The following is a 24,249-nucleotide window of genomic DNA, read 5'->3' as shown; positions in this document are numbered from 1 at the left end:
TCAGTGAGATGGCTCATTTGGTGAGCAAGTCTGGCCACCTGAGTTGGAGTTCCAAAACCCATGGAAAGGTGAAAGCTATCACCTATAGTTGCAGATATCACATAATAAAGCAGTTAGCACAGAAGATGGCATAATTTGGTGAGATCACTCTTACACCCTTCATACAAATGACACAGGAGTGTTTACTGCAACCAAAATCAGTGTATTTTAGTACTTTCCTGACCTGTGGAAATGAGACATCTTGATGATCATAGTATCATTTTCTAGTGAAAGACTTCCCTGTGTGCTTTACCAAGCAGTCAGAACCATGGACATGTTATAATATCTCATCAGACTTTTTTGCTTATAAGGATGGGTTGAGACTATTTTTACAATTTTTGTTTTGTTTGCAAAAGGCCTTCCAAAATTGTATACTTTGAGCTTAAACTGCTATGCTTACCTCATGGGTGAGCAAATACATGTTATTTTACTTGCCAACTGTTGTATTTTATACATTTTATTCAAGTATGAATTTCTCTTTTGAAATAAGACCCTTCTATTCTTTTCATACATATACAATCTTTATATGTGGTGTAAAATTTTATGGTGAAACTTGTTCTAAAGCTGAAGGGCTTTCTATGATGTGTATGTTCCTTCCCGCATCCTGTTAGCTCTCTTTCATTTGTAATTAATATGCACAAGCATTGAATTTGTGAAGGTAACTAGGGGCCCCACGTAATGTACAATTCATGTTTATATTGTGCTTATTTAAATCAGGTTAGATATATTTAGCTCTTCAAACATTTATCATGTGTCAGGACCCTTCTAGCATTTTAAAACAAACACTTCAATTTTGTGATGATTTGTATATGCTCCACCCAGGGAGTGGCACTATTAGAAGGCGTTGTCTTATTCTAGTAGGTGTGGCCTTTTTGGAGTAGGTGTGTCACTGTGGGTATGGGCTTTAAGGCCCTCATCCTAGCTGCCTGGAAGCCATTCTGCTAGCAGCCTTTAGATGAAGATGTAGAACTCTCAGCTCCTCCTGTACCATGCCTGCCTGGATGCTGCCATGATCCAGCCTTGATGATAATGGACTGAATTTCTGAACCTGTAAGCCAGCCCCAATTAAATGTTGTACTTATAAGAGTTGTCTTGGTCATGGTGTCTCTTCATAGCAGTAAAACCTTAAGACAAAAGTTGGTAACGAGACTGGGGTATTACTGTGATAGGCCTGCCTGGCCATATGTTCATTTGGAAGAATGTGAATTTGGAGACTTTGGATTTGAAAAGCCATGGAATATTTTAAGTGGGGCTTAATGAGCTACCCTAGTAGAAATATGGAAGACTTTGTTGCTGTGCGTGATTTCTACTGTGCAGATCTGGCCTAAAAGGTTTCAGTGGAGAAGCATGTCAGTATGTGGCCTAGAGACTGTTTTTGTAGTATTGTGGTGAAGAACATGGCTGCTTTTTGCCCTTGTCTAAATAGTCTGCATAAGGCTAAAGTGAAGAGTCTCAGATTAATTACATTGACAAAGGAAGTCTCAAAAAAGCACAACAGACTTTGTTCTCTGATTAAGTCTCATGAAGAACATTTTTAACAAGTGTAGCAAGCTTAGAAAGGAAAAAATATAAAATAAATGGTTTAAATGTTAAAAGGGCACCACGAAATAGAATGAAACTGAATCCTATGTTGTAGGAGATAGCAGATTAAGGGAGTGGGATTTTGGGGCAAGATTCTACACAGCTAAGTTTAGATCAGGCATGGTGGTACACACTTTTAATCCTTGGAGATAAAGCCAAACAGATCTCTGAGTTCAAGGCCAGCCTAAAATAGAACAAGTTCTAGGTGAAGAAAAGCTTAAATCCAGGCTTGGTGTACCACACCTTTAATCCCAGTGCTTAGGAGACAGGCATGCAGATTTCTGAGTTCAAAGTCAGTCTATGGAGCAAGTTCCAGGACAGCCAAGCTTAGTCAGTGAAGGAGTTGGAAAACCGAAAGCTGATGTCAATGTAGTAGAACAAGGGGGCCATGTTCCAGCTCCAGCAAGCAGCAGAACTTGGCAACTTTGGAATCAGCACAGGAAAAGGAATTTTGTTGCAGTCAACAAAGATGAAAAAGGAGTTGGAGATCTAAAGACTTTTAACATTGTTGAGACTGCTATAGACTATGGTGACTTTTGAAGCTGTACTAAATGCATTTTGAATTATGCTATGTTTAGGTATGGCTCCCATAGACTCATGTGTTTGAACAACCTTATGCAACCAGGGAGTGGATTGTGATGGTTTTATATGCTCCGTCCAGAGAGTGATGCTATTAGAAGGTGTGGCCTAGTTCAAGTAGGTGTAGCCTTTTTGGAATGGGTGTGGGAGTGTGGGTGTGGGCTTTAAGACCCGCATCCTAGCTGCCTGGAAGTCAGTATTCTGCTAGCAGCCTTCAGATATAGAACTCTGTTCCTCCTGCACCATGCCTCCCTGGATGTCACCATGTTGCTGCTTTGATGATAATGGTCTGAACCTCTGAACCTGTAAGTCAGCCCCAATTAAATGTTGCCCTTCTAAGAGTTGCCTTGGTCTCAGTGTCGCTCACAGCAGTAAAACCCTAAGGCACTATCTCTAGTTAACATAGTGACTTTAGTATCTCAGAACTTCTTGCTCCTATTTAGCTAGCTAATTATCCAGCACTTCTTTCTCAGCCTCTGTTTCCAGCATTATTCCCCAGCCTGTGACTATCTTCATTCTACCTTCAATTTCTATTAGATCTGTAGTAGAAAATATTAAACTACATTGATCAACTATTTTCATATGTATATATGTGGGTATCCATGTTTTGCACCAACGTTGAGACATGCATTTGCATACAGAGGTCAGAGGTCAATAATAAGTATCTTCATCAATCATTTCTCCCCCTTGAATTTTGAAGTAGGTTCTCTCACTGACCAACCTCAAGCTCACAAATTTGGCGAGACTCGACTGCCATTGTCGATTGCCATTGGACCCAAGGGATTCTCCTATCTCTGCCTCTGTCTCCCAGTGCCGGGGTTACTTGTGTGTGCCGCTAAGCTTAGGATGGTTTTTACATGGGTCCCAGGGGTTCAAACTCACTCTTTCATGCTTTCATGTAAGTACCTTATCAACTGATCCCTGGCCCTTGAAAGCAATGTTTTGGACATCCACCCATGGATGAGATCAAATTGCAATTATATTTTGTGCCTCACTTATCTTATTTCACAAAGAGGTCTTCGCCTTCATCCACGTTGCTGCAACTGTCAGGTTGTAGTCTTCTATTTCGCTGATCAGTATCTGAGTCTGTGTAGGTACCACATTCTCTTTATACAGTCATCAGTTGTTGGACACTCAACCTTGTTTCCAGTTCATATATGTTGTGCATGGTACTGTAGTAAACCTGGGAATGCACATCCTGAACTGTTTTTGCACTCCTGGGATAATTTCCACTGGGTTATTATAGAATGCAGTTGAGTTCGCTATGACTTGGTTGAGAACTTTTGTGTCTATTCTTATCATGGATAGTGCCAGGAGCTTTGTTGCATTTTTATATGGTTTGGGTGTCAGCATCCTGCTGGTCTCTTGGAATAGAAAGATTCCTTTCCTTTCATTTTGGGAATAATTTAAGGATAACTGCTGTTAGTTCTGTAATTGTGCCATTGAACTCATCAACGACGTCATCTAGCCCAGGCTTTGATTGACAGCAGTGTTTTGTTTTGTTTTGTTTTGTTTTGTCTTGTTTTGTTTTGTTTTGTTTTGTTTTAAGTATCTTCTTAGGAACTTCAACACTTTTACTTGAGCAGTTGTGGTCACTGTCACCCTGTACGAGTCAGATCTGTTCACCATGGTACACATATGTGTTTCACATTCACCAAGAGAGTTCTTGATAAATTCCTCAACATCAGATTCACTAAGTGACCAATATAGCAAGTTATCAAGTCACCCCTACTGTCAGATACGTTAAGCCAGGCCTGTGAGTGTCATCAAACCTATTTGGCTATGAACAAAGCAGCCAAACTTCAAAGTAATGCATGTTCTGTTCTTCATAGCTTCTGGATTTTAAGGATGAATCCTCTTCAGTTTATTTTAGTGTGTGTGTGTGTGTGTGTGTGTGTGTGTGTGTGTGTGCGCGTGTGCGTGTGTGTGTGTGTAGGGGAGTGGTGTGCAGATGGCTAGAGGCCAGAAACATTGAATTCTCCTAGAGCTAGAATTATAGACAGTTGTGAGCTACCTGATATGGATTCTGAGAATTGAACTTGAGACCTATAGAACAGCAAGGGCGTTTAACCTCTGATCCATCTCTCCAGGCCCTTAAATTCTTAATCACAGGTACTGTGCATGCTCTACCAGGTATTTATACGGCATGGATTCTTTTCTAAACCTTCTTTTTGAGTTCAGCCTACTGTGATTTGTTATTATAACTTGAGTAAATATTAATGTGTGATGTATATATATATGTATATGTATATATATGATATCTGTTTTCATCTCTATTTTTTGCCTTCCAAATGGCAAATTCATATTCATGTTTGCATGTTAATTCAAACATTTGTGACAACTTCCCTCGTTATCAAAACTAAAAGTTTGTTAAAAAGAAAAGATATGCAAAGGCTATACAATCAACCATCTCATTTAAAGTCAACTCATACAGATGCAGTTATGAAGACATGGAAGATTCATTGTTCACAGCTACATTTGATGCATTGACGTCTTTCTTTAAAACACAGCCTAGACAATTCTCCTTTCCCCCTACTCGGGGCACATGTGTCCTACTGTCTTTATGTGAAACTTAGGACATAAGAGCACTGCAGTGTGGGAAGGAGAGAGCAGCAACATGGCTCATCATCTCTGTATCTGCTACCGTCACATACACCATCCTTGACACAGTCCACTTGCTTTCGTTGGCTTCCTTTCCCTATCTTACAGCATCAGCTCCTGAGTCAGCTATTTCTCATCTGAAAACTCTGATGGGGGTATCTTTATTTTATTTCATGCTGGACCATCTTGCAATAGTGCTCTGGGATCGATCTCCTCTGAATCTATTCCAATCCTTTATCGCTGGATATTCATGGGTGAGTTTTCTTTTTACCTTGATTGTATTGTTGTCTACATGGGGGGATTGTGGCTATCACAAATGAGGAGGCCCAGTCAGCTTGTCTGGGAAGCAGCTAAAAAATTAATATGCAGTAAAGGCCCTGCTGTCTGATGGTAGTAGAGTCATGCTCACTAATCAAGAATTTTGGCCATTATAGAGTGACCATAACTATTACATATGGATTATTGCTTTTCCAAGGCATAAAGAGATAACATATAATTTCCTGTAAAATGAGATCAAATAATTGTGGCTTTGATAGTCCAGAGTGTGTTTTAAGAATTCATGAGGCTTCAAAGTCCATTTTGCTTTCATCAATTTTGAGTTTACCATAGAGGCATAGAAATGACTGGGAGGTGGGGAGGGGGTGGTAATTAATAGGACACTGGGTAGTAGAGACTTGCCAGGGGCTGATTTTCCTAAAGGAATCTGATTCTTTACAATTGTCCATTGATTCTGCTCTCATAGTTAGTAGAGCACCATTGGGGTAGAAAGGACGATTTTTTCCCATTTCTCACTAGAAAATTAAATGTGACTCAGCCCTGGAGACTTGCCTTTGCCCAGATTGGCTCACGCATATGCGGGGCACCCATTTCAGTTATTTGGACTTCCTCCAGATTTATTGTAAGGGGGAACCATGATCTTGTGGAGAAAGCAGAGATGAGGATGCTACGGACTTCTAGAAGATCTTAAAAGAGTTCTCAGCTGCCTTTCCTAGTAACTGAACTTCCTCAAGTCATTACCAGAAATCATGAGAGCCTCTCTCAGCCTTTGTGTCCACATCCACATCGGCAAAGCTCTGGGTGCCTGTCTTCCACGTGGCAATCCAGGCTGTGTTGCTGTCAGAGCCCACTCGGGGGCTGGGGGTGGGGGCGAGATGCGGGTGTGATTAGCTCTAAATGAAGTTCTAAACCAGTGGTACATGAAATGAAACTATTTTTCCCCCTCTTTCTCCTTCCCCTTCCCTTAACCTGAGCTTCTCATGTAAGTGGCTTCTCATTTGCTTCCTCTGAGAAAACAAAGCAAAATAAAATAACGAATGGGGTGGGGGGAGTGGTGGAAATCCCTTTGTGAAGATGAGTTCCTTTGCTGTGGATAAAAGGGAGTCGTTTGCTGCTTTCGCGGTGTCAGTATTAATTTCCAAGCAGCCAAAGCCACTGCTAATTTATTTGCAGACCGATCCCCCTGCCCAGGAGCCAGGCCGAGAAGGCGGTGGTGCCCAGCCTCCAGCTTTGTTTGCTGACAGCCTGATTTCCCACAAGGCCGTTCCCACCTGGGTTTCTGTTGGTTTTCAGTGCTTGCGCCTCCCTTTCTTCTCCCCCGCTACTGCCTCCCCAATGGCTGCTGAAGGCCCTTCTCATCTCCCGGTCTCTCTCATCCACTTCCTCCCTCCAGGCCTGAGGACTCCTGGCAGTTCTTTCTGTCACACAGCACTTAGAGGCTCTGCTGGGAACGTCCCAGGGGACACCAAATGTCTTTTTTTCCCCATTCTTTTCCCTCTCTCTCTTCCTCTCTTTCTTTTCTTTCTTTCTTTTTGCCCCCTCTTGTTTTTGTTTCAAGGACAAGATTCAAAAGAGCCTGCTACAGACAGGTTGTAGGGTGCACCTTATGATGTGCCTTCAAGTCAGGCCTGAGCAGTTTGAATAGTTGTACTCTGTCTGCAAAAGTGTCCCCCAAAGCCCATTAAATTCTGTAAAAATCTCTCAGCTTTGAGGGTTTCCTGATGGAGGCCCAATTTGGGACCCAGGCTGCCAGAAGGGTGAATCCCGCATCCTGCAAGGAGGAAAATAGTGAGCTGCTGATTTGGTTCTAGCTGGTTGCATATCAAAAGGTAGGAGGAGTGTGGGAGGAACTGGGCAGCAGCAGAGCAGACTACATACTCCCCACATGCTGCAACCAGGCAGGTAAGATGCACAGAGTACTATAGCGTGGCTCCTGTCTATGCACACGTGCTAGCCTGCCACCTCAGAGCTCATCAGCTGGTGGGGGGTGGAGGACGAGAGTGAGACATGTTCACGCCAGTGGCAAAAGCCACATCTGCATGGGACTGAAACTGAATATGGACAGCCCATTGTTGCAGATTATGGCTAAAGCCACAGGCATAGGTTGAGGCAATGAAGGACATCACTGGAGACATGTAACCTGCACCAGATACTCCTCTGGTGCAGGACTTCTGATGTACTTACTGGTTAAGAAAGACCAAGGGTAGAAATTTGCTGGCAAAATGAGCTTTGAGCCACTTATCTATTCAACCTCTGCTTAATATGTTCAGGTTATTTAATGCACTTTCTTTTGTCATTTCTGTGAATAGATGCCTCTTAGATACTCATGAGTTTGTGTTTAAAGGAGCTTTGTTTAAAATACTGGAGGTGGCTCAATGGTCAGACTGCTTTCTATATAGGCAGGAGGACTTGAGTTTGGCTCGTACCACCCATATAAAAGTTAAATATAGTGTCATTCATGAACCTGTAACCCTAGCACTCGTTGGTGGAGGCCATACAGACTGGTAGATCCCTGGAGCTCACCAGCCTCGAGACCTAGTTAGTGGTGAAGCTCCCTGCTCAAGGAAATTCTCAAAATAATGAGACAGAGAGTGACTGAGAAAGATGCCCAGTGCCAACCTCTGGCCTCCATATATGCACCCCAGAATGTTCATGTGCACCCCTGTCCCCAGGAAAACACAGACTCTGTCCATTTTGGATTCATGATTAGAATTACCAAGTTACATTATGGCAGAGGCTTTAACTTACAAAAGGCCCAAGGTGTGGCAAACAGAACTTTGTTCTCTTTGGTGATTTGACAGAGCATAAGTCTAAAAACATCCACGGGTCCCATCCCCCACTAATTATGTCATTAAACATACAAAGAGCTATCTTGTTAAGACTCGGTTTTCCTTCCCTTCCTGCCCACTAACTCCCTGAGTCTTCTTTTTCCAGATGTTTCTGCCCCAATCTCTGAGACGCCTTAGCTAAGCAAGGCTATCAGACTCCTTAGAGTTTTAAGGGTTCATTCACTCCTTAGTTTCCTTCCCTGAGCCTGCGGTGACTAAAACCTCTTTCTTTTTCTTTTGAAAACAGAAGAGATGTCATTTCCTTGCCTGTGAGTATAACTCCGAAATTCCTAAGCCAATTTCTCTCAAACTTCGTAAGCAACTCACCTTTGGGCTGAGACGAAACCGGTAAAGTTTGGGCCCCAGAGAATACTTTTTCAGAGAAGTTGCAAGTGACTAGAAACACAGCCGGATGATGAAACTAATCTGACAATTGTCACCTGCCCTCCTTGTCTCTCCGGCCTCATTCCCCCTCCTCTACCTCTCCTGGGAGTTCTGACTTTTCTTCTCTCTCTGTTAAGTTAGCAGTTCCTCACTCCCTTCCCCCCCACTCGTGTTTGTCCTCTGGGATGAAGGAAATGCTTTAAGTCTGTAAACTGCATAAATTTTCTCCCAAATCAACTTGAAGCTCAGTTTAAATTGGATGGAGGAGATTCTTTTATGGAAGCCACAGCTGTGTATCCACAGACAGAGTGGTCTGGAGAGCCGGGCTGGATCCGTAGGACACAGGGTAGCCAGTGCAGACTTCTAAAGATTGGAGTTTCTGGTGTGTATTTACACAAAGACCATTTTCCTGTAAAGCACTGAGCATGTGGGATGAAGCTTTTTTTTTTTTTTTTTTTTTTTACTCTCCCAGCGGCTTCTGTAGTTTAGAGTCCTAGTTAGGGACCCAGCCAGCTTGAACTCAGTGAAGCACGAGATGTCCAAACTGAGGGTACACCCACACAGTGTAGCCTGTAGTCCATGCACTCAAAGATGCCAGAAATGACTGAAGCCAATTTGTTTTCAATAGTGATTCTCTAGATGATGCAGAAAGTGAGCGTTTACCTGGGTGGGACTTTCCAGTTCTTTTTCCCCTGAAGGATGACCTTGAATTCCAGGAGACCAATGGGGTTTTCTTAAGATACTCACAAGGAACATTCTCTGGTGCTCTAGTGATTTCTTTGAGCTAATGTGGCCTTATGATCCCCAGTGGCAATATCTGCTGATCACTGCTGAGAGACTGGCTCGTCCTTTTTCATTCCTTCCAATTAACAGTTTGTCTTCTAGAATCTCTTTTGAGGGCAGATGACTATATCTCTCACTGGATTCTGGTCATCTCAGAGATGTCACTGGATTCTGGTCATCTGGTAATGGTCTCTCCTGTTCCCCACCGACCTTGCTCTTTCCAGGGCTCTCAGGGTGTCCATGGCTCAGCTCTATGAAGTAGAGGAGAGACAGGACCCTTCTCTGAGACTTCCTACATTCCTGCTATGGCGTCTCCTACTTCCCATCCCTTCCTGAGCACAGAGGATCATTTGCTCTGCAGGTAAGCCCAGCTGCCCACATGCAGGTAAGCCCAGCTGCTCACATGCAGGCAAGCCCAGCTGCCCACATGCAGGGAAGCCCAGTTGCCCACAAGCCTCTTTGCTCACTCATGCTTGCCCCCTCCCTCAGATTTTCCTCATTGCCAGTTGTGTTGCTTCCCTTAAGGGTGTTGGAGCTGAAGAGCCAGCATACAGTGCTTTTTGTCTTTACTTTGAATCCATATACAACCATTTTAAAATGTATCTTAGGCCACTATGGAAAAATGGCCTACACAAGACAAAATCCAAAGAAAAGGGAGAGAAGGAGGGGGGAGGAGGAGAAGGAGAAAGAGGAGGAGAAAGCACGGCTATAATTAAACTCACAGTGTTTTATTTAGGGGTTATTTGCAAGACTTCAATTTATTTAACCTTTCTTCTGCTTAGAGACTGTTTAAATAACTCTTCTATCAAAAGTCAATGGGAAGAGTAGGCCCAACTAACACTAACATCGTGATTAGTCTCTGCTTACTAAGTTCCTTTTAACAGTCTGTGGAATCACTTCCATGGCCAGTTACAAAGTGTGAAGTCGCGGTGGAGTGGTGAAAAATGTGAGCGTTGGAATCAGAGCCACTTCTGTGCTTAGCTAACAGCTCCTCGGCCTTATGCAAATTAAAGAACTTCTGGGTCTCCTGGTCCTCATGTGTGAACTGTTTTAGTCTTGTTAAGAGGTGTAGATGAACGCATGTGTGCAAAACACCTCGCACGTAGTAAATATTAATGCTTCCTTTACTTGTTTTATTATTCGTCTTCTGTTTCCGCCAGAGCCCCATTCCCTCTAAGGAAAAAAGATGTGTAGAAAGCTGCTCAGAATATGAAGAGGGATGGACAGAGGTGGTAAGTCATTGGCTGAGAGGGACCTTGTGTTTGCCTCACTGAAGGTGCAGAGCAGTGGAAAGGAGGAACAGGAAACTTCAAAATAAATTGTTTTTTATAATTTATATATACTGTATTTTTAAAGTTTAAGCCTGCTCAGAGATCATGAATATATAGGGACACAGATGACTGGTAGATAGATGGATCGGAAGGTAGGTGGGTAGATAGGTAGATAGACATGTAGATATGGAAATAGACAAGTAAATTGACAGGTAGGTAGACGAATGAAAGATGAGAGATAGATAGTAGATGAAGGATAAGTGAATTGATACAGGATAGATGCTAGAGATGGAAAGATGATTGAAAAATTAGATTTGGGTTGATACATGATAGATGATGAGTAGTTGATAGACAATAGATATAGGAATAGATGATAGATGTAGTTAAATATAGATGATAGGTAGAGAGATAGACATGATAGATAAATAGTTGATAGAGTATAACTTGATGATAGTTATAGTGATAAATAATAGATATAGATGCTAGACAGGCAGACAGGCAGATGAGTGCTGGCAAGAATCCTGGCTTTTGCTACTGTCTAACACTTTCTTGTGATGCTTCCAGGGAATTCTGTGTGGACAACAGTGGGCATATCCTTATGGTGTCAGAGGTCAAGGAGTTATAGAGTAAAGACAGTAGATTATAGTCACAGCATGAATCAGGAGATGAACTTGAGTTTCAGGCAGAGCAGCTTGTCTTGGCACTGGTTCTCAGTGGCATCTCTTCTCTATGTGTTTCTGGGGCTTCTTTGTAGGTGTTTTCCTTCTATCCATCTGTAGGTTTTATCCAATGGCTTTAGGTTCTTTTACTGGCCATATCATCCATAAATCAAGCTCTTTAATAGCTCAATAAAACCATAAGATTTGAGATTTTAAAAAGTGATTGCAGTACCCAGATGCTAATGAGACACATATATCTGAAACAACTGATTTAAAAAAGAAAACAGTGGAAAAAAAGGTCCCAGCATAACACATAGAGTGGCTGGCTAATTTACCACACTGTGAAGCATTCTACAGAACAAAAATGTCAGGCCCATATATTTTCCCATGAGTCACCGAGACACAAATAGAGTGAGCAAAACAGGGTACTTGATTGGATCTTCCATTAGGATCCCTCTGTCTGCCAGGTTATCACCAACAAACGCACTGACCTAGCAGGTCAAATGCCTCCACTATATTTCTAGAGCATGCTTTGTAGTCAATAATAAATAAATCCTAAGGTGTGTGATTACATAATGATAGCCACATTCACTCACCTGTCTATCAGAGAAGCCATATTTGAGTTTCAGCTCCCATCCCCTGGGCCTGTGAGGTACAAGCTAGAGTGTTTGCTTGTTGTGTTTAAACTTCCTGGCATCCCTGGGCTAAGTGCACTGGGGTAGAACTAGTCCCCACTGCTTAGTGATCCATTAGCTAATGGGTATGATCCTGTTAGCTTTCTATTTATCCCCTAAGCCATTAAGGTTCACCTGCTGTGTCTGTCAGGGCTCTACTTGACCAAAAATGATGGCTGAAATAAAATAAATGTCAAACTATGTATGATCTAAATGATATTATTTAAGACATAATTTGTTTCGTGGAAAGGTGAAGGTGTTACAAATTGTTACAAATGACACGTGGGATCCCAGACATCATATGCAAAGCACACTCTGATGTGGTGGTTGTTGGAGGAGTAAGGCTTCGAGATCCACCTTCCCAGTGCCCTGGTATCAGCTAATAGTGTCTGCCTGGGACTCTTGGAAATTGGTCATACAATTCTTGATCCACTTTTCAATGGATTCTTTATAATCTTTAAATAAAAATCCCTAGCTACTGGGAGAAGAGATGAGAGAGAGAGAAAGAGAGAGAGAGTAGTGAGAAGAATAAATATGAGCAATGAATGTGTGTGTGCTTGTGTGTGTGTGTGTGTGTTTAAATGTCATAATAGAACCCATTTATTTGTCTGCTAACAAAAAAATTTAAAAGCCAGCAAGCAAACACTCACCACCCCCAGTCTACAGAAGGCTGACTGGGGGTTTGAGTTGTGCCGGCCAGCTGACCTCATCTTTTACTGCTGGCTCAGATATTCTGTCATACGGGTCCTTGATATGTGATACTCATCCTCTGGAATATTCTCTTCACCCAATGCATCTTTCCAGTATCAGCTGGAACTCCATTTTTTCCCTTTGAGGGAGCCCCTACTGTTCCTCCACACCCGGGTAGGTCTTTAGCTCATTGTCCTTTTGGCTCCCTGCCTTCCAGAGTCCCATGCATGACCAAAGTTGTGTCTGCCTCTCTAGCTAGATGATGCTTCCTTGAAGGAAAAAAACAAGTCTGAGTTTTTCCCACCACGCCTCTCCACCACCCATCACATCTTACTGCAAAGGTGAAGGAAATTATTTTTGTCTTGAGAGACCCAAAATATAGAAGGAAATTTAGGTACAAAGTGTCCAGAAAAATCATTAGGTACTTCTTGGATGTTACTCCTTACAGCTGAGGAGACCCCATCAATCCTTATCACATTAGTAATCATTAACTTGACCTATATTGATAGCCTTAGCAGCAATATATACTTAAGAAGTCTTCCTTGGATTGGTGCTCAATGAGCAACTGTTTTCGTAAAGTGGGTCCTTAGATAAGGATATTACACAACTCCTGGCTCATTCCTCTGGGGGTCTTGTGTCTCTTTATGCTGTCCCCTTATTACATCTGCAGGGGCAGAGGAAGGATTCAGCAGACTCGACAGATGAGCAACTGTCTCGTCCTCTTTTGCACGGACAGAAATTGGAATCATTCTGATTTCGTTTCTACATCTCCAGTACTCCCACTCTTTTCTAGGCCAGGATGGTCTCATATTTTTCAATACAGCTCTCAGAAAACATGTCGGGTATCTGCCTTGACCTATGGATATCATTCTATGTTATTAGGAGACAGTTTAACACTGTGCTCATTTGGCAAAAATAACCACGGGGGAGGGGGTCTCCCTAGGGCCTGTGACCTATCTGACAATCCACTGGTCCTTGATCCTGGTCACTGTTTCGGGTATGGTTTCCAACTTGTGGGCATTCTATATGTTAAAAAACATAGTATGGTTCTTAAGAAAAAAAGAAAGAAAGAAAGAAAGAAAGAAAGGAAGGAAGGAAGGAAGGAAGGAAGGAAGAAACCTCTTTTCTCTAGACACAATGGTGATTTTAAAACTTTTATGACTGTGTTTGAGCACATATGTGTACCAATAAGTATATAAACATCCATATGGAAGCCCACCTCATGTCATTCCACAATTGCCATTCACTTTTTTCCCTTAAAATAGTCTCTCATTGGCTCTAAACCTTCTAAGTAGCCTGGGCTATAAGCCCAGTGATCCTCCTCTCTCTGCCTCCTTAGCATTTGATTACAAGTAAGCTTCATTACACTGTGTTTTCTCATGTGGGCTCTGAAGATCAAACTCTGTTGTGCTTACAAGGCAAGCATTATACTACCTGGGTTATCTTGCAAGCTCCAAAGCCTTGTGACATGCCATTTCCAAATAGCCTCCCGTTCTTCAGATACATGTTTGCTTTTATATATGCCAGCAGCAACATGTGATAAAACATATCATCTCCAATTCATAATACATACCACAGTTTCCTAACACTCTATTGTGATTTCTCTATCCGCTACCACTCGATTTTAAAGCAAAACGTTTCATACAAGGGCGGAAGAGATGGCTTATTCGTTAAGAACACTTGCTGCTTTCATAGATGATCCCTGCCCCGTAGTGACTCACAGCCACCTGTAATTCCAGTTCAAGGTGGATCTGACACTCTCTTGTGGCCTTCTTGGACATCAAGGTGTCTTGTGGTGTGCATTATATGCAGGCAACAGTTATACACCTAAAATAAAAATAAATGAATCTTTAAAATGCCTTTCTACATTTTTTTCCAAGTGGACCTAGTTGTAGTTTTCTTTGCTCATCTAAATGGCTCTTGCTTTATAAAAGCATCCCATAGCACAGTGGCTTACTACAACATTGAGTGTTAGTTAATCTGCAGGGTATGAGGTCTGAGAAATAGCAGATCAGCAAGGGTGGCTGGGTAACTGTTTTAGACAAAAGACGTAAAGAGTTCATCTCCTGGACTATAGGTTTGGATCTGCTCCATGTGTAGGTGTTTCAAGAAGCTTCCTGGAAGTTGCTTTACCCATGGGTCATTCCTTGAACATAAGATGTAAGACAAATGTCAAAGATCGGACTCTGGCCTCTGTGCTTGCATAGTATCCCCTAAGCTCCAGAGATGATCTCAAGCCATCTAGCCAACCCTAACACAGCTGTCTGCCACTGCAGCAAAATGTCTGAGGTGAAAACTTTGGAGGAAAAAAAATTGGCTCATGATTATGAAGGTTTCAGTGGTTTCTTGGCCTGGTAACTATTGACATGAGACAAAGCAGAGCATCATAGCAGAGAGTCTGTGGTAGAGAAAGGCTGTCCATCTCAGAGCAGCCAAGAAGCATGGAGAAGGTTCTGGGGCAAAAGACATCCTTCAAAGGTAAATTTAGTGGCCTACAGTCTCCCTCTAGGCCTGGGAGCTCCCGAACACATTCAGCTACAAATTTAAAAATAGGTCAACCCACCCATGAATATCTTACAATTCAGTCACCTCTTACTATCATTTAGTACTTACCACTGGGTGGGGAATCATGCTCTCCACACATGAATACATGCATACATACACACACACACACTTTTTTTCATCACACTATGAGCCCTGAGATTGTGTTATTTACTGAAAAGCACCTGTTTCTAGTTGTGATGTGACTCAGCCCTTGGCATACACCTTTAATCCCTCTGGCTAGAATACAGACACACCCTTAGTTTATACCTTTAATTCCAAATAGTGAAGGTAAAATTAGTTTTTAGAAGGAAGCAGCCATGTTTAAAAAAATGATATCTAATTGGGTGTCAGACAGAGTGATGAATCAAAGAAAGATTTGACAGAATAGGATCTGCCCAATTCTCACAAGAAGAGAGGGGAAAGGAAGCTGATTAAGAGAGTGTGGTGCAGAAGAAGGAGGCATCTTTACTAGGAGAGTTTTACAGAAACAGGTTGAAGAGAGAACAAGATAGACACAGGTGAAAACAGAATACGCCAAAGAATGAGATGGAGCCAGATTAGAACAGATGTCCAGAGTTAGAGGCCAAGCAGAGAAAAAAGTCAGAGGCCAAGAACGCAACCAGATTGAATCAGTCAGCTTGTAGAGAAGTTTGAGCCAGAACAGCTTTGTTGACCAGTCATCCAGAAGCCAGAAAGAGCTAGGAAGGGGTGAGCTTATTCAGTAGCAAATCTCAGAGGCTGAAAACATTCTAGGCCTAGATAACATTGTACAGAGGCTAGGAACGTCCATAACTAGGCCTAGGCTAGCAAAATGAAACAGTAAGCCTTTGATGTGGCAATTACTACAAGACAATAAAAGTTATTTTTACGTGTGTGTGTGTGTGTGTGTGTGTGTGTGTGTGTGTGTGTGTGAGATGTCTTGGCACTTTCTCTCACCAGGCTCTTCACAACATGGAGTTGATGTATATTTATTTATTTCCTTTAGTTCCTGATTATCTCTTCCTCCATGACAACGAGCTCCTAGGATTACTCTATTCACTAAACTATTTGGATGAGTCAGTTGATAAATAAATGGTAGGTTATTTCAAGAATTTTTTTCACCTGGAATGCAAACTATGGGTCCCCTCATCTGCTTCATCCTGGCCATCTCATAAATGTATTAATCACATCTAAATTTACTCTAAAATAATTTCACTGAATCCTGCAATATTGGTATTTTTTTCCAACTAGGATAGTGCTAGTAGGATTATACTCTAAGGGCCATTTATCAAAAGCAAAAACAAAAACAAAGTCTGTTTCTTCTTCTCCTTGTATTCCTGAGTTGTTTGATTCTCACCCAATTCTTCTTTCTACCTTTGGCAGGAGTAATGAGTCCTCACTCGATAAACGATAAACGTATGGCCCGAGTCAGCACCCCCAGCATGTGCCAGTTTCTAAATGAGTCCCTTCATTTCCTGACTTTGATAGCCTGGTATCCTCATTGACGCTAAGCAGTATAGTGATATAATAAGATAGGAAAGTGGTCTGGAGATGTAGTGGGAAGAACTGTTTGCTTTTGCTTCTGATGAGTGTCAGCCATAGTTTACCTTTGGAAATCTAGCTAGACAATGTTGTGAAGTTTTCTCTTGTTAAGTAAAAACTGAGACTTAGGGATGGTCCAATGGTCTCCAAGGATGGTTTTCCTTTGGGCTTTATGAAGCAGAAAGGACTTGCAAGTTCAGTGTCTTTAATTTAAGATGTTTATTATGCTGGTAGATTATAATAGCAAGAAACAGGAAATAATTTAATTTAACATCCATTATATATGTGATGCTTTATACATATACAATGTCTAATATGGTCAAGATGACTAATGTGTGCTGGGTAATGAGCTTATTTGTGAATCGTTTAACATCATCCTGCACATTTTTGAACACAAATACCATCAGTTTCTTTTAAATAACTAAAGGTTAAGAATTTGAGTGATTTCTTGTTAAAGCCAACATTAGAATGTGTATATATCTATATTTAATACAGTATATACATAAAGATGTGTGTATATGTGTGTGTGTGTGTGTGTGTGTTTAAGCCTTCAAGTTCCAATGGGGACTTTGTGGGTTTATATGGTGATGTGAGTACTTCCTTTTCATCTGAAGTCACTGAACCTTTACCAGATGGCCCCAATGAGAACTGAACATGCATACTTTCATAGTGAATATTATCGGCCCATCTATTTGGATAAACCGTTTCTAAAGTCACTTGGCGGCTAACTTTGCTCTTTTAATTTGCCGTGTTTTCTTCATATCTTTTCTCATATGTGACAAGAAGAGGTCATGCTCATGACTTTCTCTTTTTGCTCTTAAAGAACAGGTCAACTTCTCCACTTAGCTAGATCCTGTACATCCTTCTCTAGGGTCTTTCCCAATGAGTCTGTCTGCCCCTCCCTTCCATGTACCACCCCACCCCACCCCAACTTGCCAGATCTAGCCTGGGTTCCATATCTAGTGCCCTGATCTAGTCTGTCCACCTCTGCCTGTGTCTCAGCCAACCTCTAAGCTTCTTCTAAAACACACCTGCCTGCCCCCACAACCCACAGGCTTCTCCCATGCCACAATCTACCTAGCTATCCAGCAAGATGTATTCCCACACTCCAGGCTTAGACTAGGACGCACATCCTACACACCAACTTCTTCCCCTCTGTCCATATTACTTACTTCCACCTAAGACATTTTCAACCTCCAATACCAGCACATCCTCTCTTCTGTCATAGCATGCTCTGCTCATATCAGATGCAGAACTAAGAACTCCACATCCTGAGATCTCATAAAAAAATAAAAAGATTAAAGATTAAGGTAATATTTGTACTGTAAAACATGTAGAAATGTTTGCTGAGAGTTGCCAAGATGAACCTGAGATCATATAATTTAAAAGAATAATTATAAATTTTATCGAAGAATTCAAAGAGCTTGAATAAGACGCAAAGAAACAGCTCAATGAAATTAAGGAGAAAAAAATAAAGGAGAATAGATGCCAGAGTGATTCCCAGGAAAGACAAAGCCCAAAAGAAATGGATGACTTTCTAGATTCTGCCAAACCACCAAAAGTTAAACAAAAGAAAAAGTAAAAAGAAAAACCTAAAAAGACCCATAACAAAGAAGGTTATTAAACTAATAATGAAAAGCCTTCCAATTAAAACTGTCCAGGCCAAGATGGATCCACAACAGAATTTTATTAGATTTTCAAAGATTTATAGCCAGTCTTTCTTAAACTATTTTTAAAAAGATAGAAGCAGGAGAACACACTTCAACATAATAAAAGCAACATATGAGGAATCTACAGCCAACGTCATCCTAAATGGAGAAAAGCTTGAAGCAATTCTACTGACGTCAGAGATGAGACAGAGATGGCCACCCTCCCCACTCCTTTTCAATAATGTACTGGAGGCACTAGTTGGAGCAATAAGGCAAAAGAAAGTTAAAGGGTTGCAAATAGGAAAAGAAGTCATCAAACTCTCCCTACTTATAGATGACATATTATACATTAGTGATCCCCAAAATTCTACTAAGGACACTTCTAGAAATGCTAAACAAAGCCAACAGTGTGAGAGAGCACAGAATCAACATACACACATGAATAGCCTCTCTACACACAACAACAAACATATAGAGAAAGAGATCATGGTGCGAAAAACTAAGAAACTGAAGAGGAACCATTGCCACCCCCAGGAGGTACAACAGAAAAGGAGAATAAAAGAGTATAGTGACCTGAAGAGGACAATTGGAAAAACAGGGAACTTTAATTAGAGATGCAGGAAAAGATAAGTACAGAAGGAGAAGGGGGCACTTCCAGTAAGGGTGGCTGGAAAAAAGTTAAGAATCATTGACTGTCTAAAAATACGTGTAATACACCATTTTATGCATAAATGAGAATATATAGTTTAAATAATTTTTGATCTCTGGGATGCTAATGCTTTCTCCAAGAGCCAAAGACAAACTAACAAAAATCCCAATAGCAGGTTTAAAAAAAAAAAAGCCTTCTTTTGAGTTGTTGGTCAAGAGACCCTCAAAACATTATAGGTTGTTACTGTTGTCCTTGATTGCCCTTTCAGAGGTAGAACATAAGTCCCTATTTTTGAAGATGCAATGCAATTCAGGTACAGAACCAGAGGCCCTTGAGCTTGAAAGCTCCCTCTCTGGGGACGAGCTTTCATGGTACCAGAAAGTGCCATGCAAGCTTCCAAAATGATGCAAACAACAGTTCTACCCAGCTATGATGCCCGTAAACCACCACAGCTAGAATGGCGTGTTAACTCAGCGTGTGCAACAGTGGTGCACATGCCTTGGTGGTAACCAACAACTCTCTAATTGGACTCAGTACCCACTCAACATGAAGGATATGCCTGGTACTGGAATACTAATCAATTTACCCTAGGCTGGTAAAGCCACGGATCTTAGTGGAGAACCTACAACGCCTACTTTATTAAACCAGCATAATCCCTAACTATATCCTAAATATTTGTCATTAAATCCACAACTGCAATTGGTACTCCACATCAAAGAAAGTTCTCTTCTCAACAGATGGAGACCATTCCAGAAATCTACAACCAATCAAACTGCACACTACAGAGTCCAGTCCCAAAGGATACATCTATAATACCACTCCTGCACCTAAGGTTCAGGGACCATTTTGGAGAAGACAGAAAAATGTTAAGAGCCAGAGGATCATAGAGTTTGCTGTGTGTGAGATTGTGTCTCCTAAGAATGTCAGAAGCTATACCCATAATGTCTTACCTACATGACTGTCTAAACATGTGCTGAACTAGGACAACATGCTAACATACACGGGAGAAGTCCCACTCCTATACAAAGAGTGACAAGCAACTAAAGAATGGTAAGAGTTGGAAAAACAATCTTCCCCAGGGAAGAACACTCTAATTGGTTATTCAATACCCTATGGTATTCTCCATGTATGTCTATGTGTGTGTGTGTGTGTGTGTGTGTGTGTGTGTGTGTGTGTGAGTGTGTGTTTATATAGACTCTGCAGCCATACATATATATATATATATATATATATATATATATATATATATATATATATATATATATTTCAATATATTCTTGCCATGGTTCCTGCTTCCTTGTCTCTTCCAAATCCTCCTCCTTATTACCCCGATCATCCATTTCCACACCATTTCCATACCTTCTTTCTCTCACCCTTTAGAAAGCAAACAGGAAAACAAACAAACAAAACAAAAAAACTATTTCTCTGGTCCCTCCATCCACCCACAATATTTTGCTAGTATATAAAGGATAATTTGGAAAGTAATTTTTACCAGCCTTGGGTATTTGATGTTCAATGTAGTTGAATTTGCTTAATAACTATAAGACATTTATGCTAAATTACTATTAGAAGAATGCTTTAATAACAAGATCACTGGACCAGAGAGAAGAAGAATAGCCATCAAGATCTAGGAAAAAAATTAAAGAAAATAATAAAGCTAATAGATAAGTAAATACAGACAGAAAGAATAAGTCAAATGTTATTAAAAGTTGAATATTAAGAGTCTGTTTCCCTCTGTTGTCCTGCCACAGGAGATCATGTTTGATTAGCACAATGTCTCCCCCTTTCCCTTCTCTGCTAAAGGGGAAGGAGCTTTGCTGCCAGAAGGGATGTCATGAAGAACCAAGCAGTGAATAAGAGTGAAGAAGGAAGAAGTTAGCAATAAAAACACCTGAAGAACAGAAAGAGGGCTTTCGCCACGTGGAATAAAGAAACAAAGATGGGGAGCAAGGGGACCAATAACAAAGAATTAATTATCAGTATTAATTATTAGCACTAATCGGTATTGAAGCAGAATTGGGTTCTTTTTAATAGCCATTGGAGGATATAAGCAAGACATTTGATTGCTGCTTCATTAAGTTTGGCTATTGAGCTTGCTAGTGGAGTCTGTGTAGACTTGGTGCCACAGATTCACTCAGACATGTTGGGATCCAGTGGCATTTGTTACAGTGTGTGCTGTGACTCTTTGAGTCATTGCTGTGTCTCCCCTAGGCAGCTGTGAGAGAGATGTGTGAGTCAACATGATATCATCATATCCCTAGCTCTCAGCTTGAAGAGGTGTCTAATCTATGGTTCATGGAGGGCCACATGCCCGCCCCCAGAATAGCAAAATTGCTACCCTTCACAAAATCAAAAACTTCCTTAAAATATGAGATTATTTTTGTACTGATGTGTGGGTGTGGGTGTGTAAAATTCAGAGTGTGAACTGCGTACAAGACAATGTCATGTCAAAACGTTAGCCATGTCTATGAACTTAACACAAAAGAGGCTCCCATAAAAATGTATCTCATAAGTAAAACCTTTCTATAAGGGCCCGGAAATAGCTTGATTTCCATTTATCCCTTCTGACTTTCATGGAGCAATCCATGTTATTGAATGAATCATGTGTAGTAGGGCACCTTCCATTTTATTGACAGTTCACCTGCATCTTTGTAGAGCATGAAATTTTCTTTAGAGTATCATTCCCAGCACTAGAAGTTTCCTCCAGAAAGCTCATAGTGAGCAGGCTGAGGGTTAATTCCAGGACTCAAAACTTTTGTTCTTGCTACAGAATGTGAAATTTCTACCTTTGGTGGGGGAGGGAGGGTATATGCTAAATAGATCAAAATTAGTTCCAACATACCGTAACTCTCCAGATAAAACTACTTGATGCTCTTGTTTAAGAAAGAAAAAAATGAAAACAATATCTTTCTAGTTCTGGAAACTGAATTTGAAGATATAGGAAGGATTGGATCATTGGCTCCACAGTAAGAAAAATAGGCCAGAGAGACCAACGTCTTCTTAAAGGGAAGTTCTCTCTATCTCTGTCAAAGGTGTGAGCATTCAATTGGGCATTGCAGCTCAGTAGCAAAGTCCATGCCTAGCATGTGTGAGGTCCCAGGTTCCATTCCCAGCTCCCAACATGCATACTGGTGACTACTCTTTTGACTTTTTTGTTATCCATTAACTCCCATATTACATCGACCATTGAACCATGATGGCTCTTTTACATCTCTTAGTCCTATCTACTTCCCCCTTTTATCTCCCTAATCCAAGCTGTTCATGTCTTGAGAGGACCACTACAATAACCTCCAGGTGTTCCTCAGTTTCCCTCTGCCCCCTCTACAGGACATCTCTAAGGTCCGTGTATGCAATATGGAAGTCTCCCCACTGTTTATGAGGATAATAAATGTGTGCTGTGACATAAACAACAAGAAAATATAAGTAGAGCAGAGATGGGAGACCATAGATGACAGAGAGACATGGAGAGAGGTCTGCCTGAGATGGAGCAGAAGGTCTCTGGCAGGTCAAGATCAGAAGCAAAATGAGTTCAAATAAGCTTAGGTTTCCCCCTGCAATAGGGTGAACTTGGGGGCTGATTAGAATGTAATATATTGAGGAATGAACAATTGATCGTGTGAAAGAGGGTGGAGGTGATCATTTTGAGATTTTGAACATGGCATGCGGAAAAGAACTCATTTCTTTGAGATTTTATGTAAAAATGAATTCATCTGTGATGGGTCTTCTGTGAAGCAAGAGGAATCATGGTAGGTTTTTTAGTGTGGGTTTGTGTCTTGAGCAGCCTCTGATGCCTGCAGCCAGCAGGGTTCCACAAGAACCTGATCCCACTTTCCCAAACCCCTATGGCCGGTAATTTCAATCCTTGGTTTATCTCATAGTGAAGTCTCAAGGTATTGATCATAGTTGGCTATTATACCATAAGGACTGCTCAAGTGACACCTTCAGTAACTTGGACTTTTTGCCAGAAATCCCAAAATGACACTTTAAAGGGACAAGAATGTAGATATATATATGGTTTATGAGTATCACTTGCATGTATATATGGACACCCCATATGCTTATGTGCAGTGCAAGAGGAGGCCAGAAGAGGGAACTGAATCCGTGTTAAATACGATTATGATCCATCATGTAAGTGCTAGGAACTTAATCTGGGTCCTCTACAAGAGCAGCCAGTACTCGTAAGTACTAAGCCATCTCTCAAGCCACTAACACTTATGGTTTTGAATCATTGCTTCTAAATTGGATTTCAACATTTATAAAGTGAAACATCATCAACTCCAAATGCTGGAGAAAAGAAATCTACCAAGTCCTAAAGTGACCAAAGGATGTGAAGACCATACATTCTGGTGAGGGCAAATTGTCTGGAGCAACTCTGGCCATATGTTCACTTCAGATGCAGCATGTGATTGCTGGTGGCTGTATCCAGCCCCTGCCTCCCCTTCACTCCCTCCCTTCTCCCATCCCTCCCTCCTTTTCTCTCTCATGGATAAATTCTTTCTGTCTCTCTCTGTCTATCTATGTGTGTCTCTCTGTCTCTCCTTCTCTCTGCCTGTCAGCTTAACCCCAAGGAATTTTGCCAGATTTAAATACACCACCGCCTTTGTGAACATTCAGGGACCGTGAGTTTGTGAGTTTGTCAGAGGCTCTGCGTGAAGGCACCTCAGCTGATTGGCTCCTTAGCATCTAACACACCAAACCCATGCTAGGTGCCCAGAATATGCTGTGAATTGGAGTCGTTGTGCCCCACAAAGTCACTGTGGGCATCTGTGCACTCCACTCACACAGTCTCTCTGCTCTTGGGTGCCCTTCATCTTACTTCAAGTTCAGTCATCACACTGTCAGCCATTCTGCCTCGGCTGCTCACTCTTTCTGCCTCAGCTCAACTACTACTTTCTCTAGAAGACTTTTCCAGAAAGTCCTTAGATTATGTCAGACCTCACGATGTTATACCTTCAAAGCATTCTTGACTCGGACCTCAATACCCTCGTTAGATGTTATGTGTGTTGTGGGTTTATGTCAATTTTTCTATTGTAAGCGCCAAGAGTGGGAACAATGCCAGTGTTCTTACGAATGGGTCCACTACTCCTCATCAAGGGTCATAGGCATGCCAAATGCTTGAGGTTTAAGGGAACAAATGAATGAATGAGTGAATGAATGAATGAATGAATGAATGCTGTCAAGAGGTAGGCCTTACGGAGTTCTAAGCCAATTCAGAGTGTGGTTATCTGTTTTTATTCTGTGGAGCTCTGGCATATGTCTGCCTCTTGCAGTTTAAGCATCATAGACATGGATGACGTGGAAGCGGGTTGTCTTGTCTGGCACCACATGCATCCTGAAGTCATCCTGAACCTTTTGCTCAGTGTTTCTCCTCTGCAACTGATACAGAATTGAAAAAATAGGGGATGGCCAAGCTGATCAGGTAGGAGTCTCCATGGAGACAGGACAGCAGCTTCTGTATGTTCTGGCTTACATGGGGTGGCCTTTCATGACCTTACCTTGGGCTGTATTTCAGGGTAGTGCC

The sequence above is a fragment of the Mus musculus genome, chromosome 11, assembly GCF_000001635.26.
Source record: "Mus musculus strain C57BL/6J chromosome 11, GRCm38.p6 C57BL/6J".
Classification (NCBI taxonomy): Eukaryota; Metazoa; Chordata; class Mammalia; order Rodentia; family Muridae; genus Mus; species Mus musculus.
Note: the sequence above shows the minus strand (reverse complement) of the source record.